Source organism: Triticum aestivum, chromosome 6B (assembly GCF_018294505.1).
Source record: "Triticum aestivum cultivar Chinese Spring chromosome 6B, IWGSC CS RefSeq v2.1, whole genome shotgun sequence".
Taxonomy (NCBI): Eukaryota; Viridiplantae; Streptophyta; class Magnoliopsida; order Poales; family Poaceae; genus Triticum; species Triticum aestivum.
In genome coordinates, this window is record NC_057810.1 from 11,947,053 (window position 1) to 11,949,094 (window position 2,042).

The 2,042-nt window shown below is 43.6% G+C and overlaps 1 long non-coding RNA gene across 1 annotated transcript; it reads left to right on the forward strand.

The window, feature by feature from the left end:
* The first annotated feature begins 1,066 nt into the window (after window positions 1-1,066).
* On the forward strand, window positions 1,067-1,793 carry LOC123133117 (uncharacterized). Its single transcript, XR_006465160.1, has 3 exons — window positions 1,067-1,193; window positions 1,409-1,456; window positions 1,735-1,793. It is a non-coding gene; the product is annotated as an uncharacterized lncRNA (long non-coding RNA).
* The last annotated feature ends 249 nt before the right edge of the window (window positions 1,794-2,042 follow it).

Consider the following 2,042-nt stretch of genomic DNA (forward strand, 5'->3'; position numbering starts at 1 on the left):
GAAAGCGAAGGATTTGGATCTCATGGATTTGGCTGCATCAACCAGCAGAGGACTGCCGCCAGCTCGCCTCCTCCACCACGAAGCAACCTCCTTCCACCCGGTAGCCGCCGCCCAAAACCCTAGCAATCGAGCCCCACCCATGGCGCCCTAGGTCAGATCCCCTTCCTTCTTCTTCTTCCTCTGGTTTTCTTCCTTGTTCCTGTGATGCGTGAGTGAGTGAGTGATGTGCAGGCGGCTTCTTCTTCCTCTGACCCCTGCATGTCTCTCTCTTCACTTGTCTATAGGTGGTACAGCGGCCAGAGGAGAGGAGAGGAGAGGAGGTGGAGCAGCCATCGCCTGGACGTGAGGTGAGCTTCCCCCATCCAATCTTATCTAACCCCACCCCCAGGTGGCTCACAATATCTATCACCTGCAGCAGCATCTTGTGCATGCATCCATTGAGGCATGAGGTGCACACCATATTTTGGTTTAGTTTTTCCCTTCTTTATTATAATTATGCCAAGGACATCTTATGCCTTACAGTAGTATTCAGATTCTCAAGTTTGTTTATTTATTTTTAGTGCAATACTGCTCTCCTGTCTGCAGGAGATTGGAGGAAAAATATCAGAAATCGGAAACATGACATTTTGATTCAGTTCTGGATCATTTTCTTTTTTGGTTTAGTTTATATAAGTGGTTGTTGTTTTATGTTGCTGCTAGCCATCAGAAAACGAGTTCACAGTAGGTTTCCATCCTTACAATTCATTTTGTGTTGCTCTGAACTGAAAAAATAGAGGGGATATTGTTGTGCCTAGCGTGAAGTTCACAGTAGGTTTGGCATCAATCAAGCAAACTTTGTTACAATTTTTAGTGGATGTTGTATGTATTACATTTTTGCTTTTTCTAAAACCACATGTATCCTATAATCTGATTGCTTTTCTTTGTGTGAGCAGCAGTTTCTGAGCTTTCCCTCCACTATTTTTTTCCTCTCTCTCTCTTTCTCTCTCTCACTCAATCTCAACTTGGCAAGCGATGGCGGCGGTGAATCGGCAGCACGGGCGTCGAGCAGGACCATGGGGGAGCAGGGGAGGCCAGAGGCTGCTCACCATATACATCACCATCCATAGCCGCCCTCGTCCGCCAAGAAGCTGAGGAGGGAGGCTGACCTCCAGTGACCACTCTGCACCGCTCTGGACGACACCCTCCCCCACCAGGTTCAGCCTCCTAATTCGTTTTAATCATCCTAATTTTTTTTTCTTACCACAGTTAAGAAATACGATTCATGTTTGCTATTGCATTTGGAGCTCTATCCTTACAACTTATGGATGATATGAATACATCAAGGTGTTTTGGTTCTCCCCATTCTGTATGTTCGCAATGGAGTGTATATATTGTTGATTTATGTCATGGTGATTGATTTTGATTGCAGAGAGAAAGTGCAAAAGCTATGGGCAATCCTATATGACTGGCGCCATCAGTAAGGATTTCTTTTAAGCTAGCTTACTTTTGGGTCTAAGCCAAGTTTATTTCTTTCGCATATTTATTCACCTTATTGGGACGGTGGGGTTAATATATATACATCAACTTTGAGCATCGGCAATGCATGAAGCTTGCATCTTAGGCTGCAACATACTCTGCAATCCCCCTGTGAAACATACTTTTGTCACTATGCACATATGGTTATTCGAACGAATTGATTTTGATTAGACTATCTTTTTTCTAATTACTTGTTATATGATGTTCTTTACTATTCAGAGGTTGTTGAAGGGAGATGGGGCTCTTCAGGCCCCTTTGGTGCAAAAGCACAAGCAACAGCATCTACAGCTGACCACTCATAGCCTAGGATGTCCTGCAGATTTGATCTATTTTGGATAGAGCACATGGAATCAAACCACAGGTAATCAATTTGCTATATTCACGTGATTAGCTATAAGGAATTTATTACCTCTATTTTATTTGCAAGATACCCAAGCAGTGCGTACAAATTGTAGCGGTGTTTGTAGCTTATCATCAATCTGCCATTACTATTTGTGTGTATGTGTTCAAAACGACCACTCTAGGGA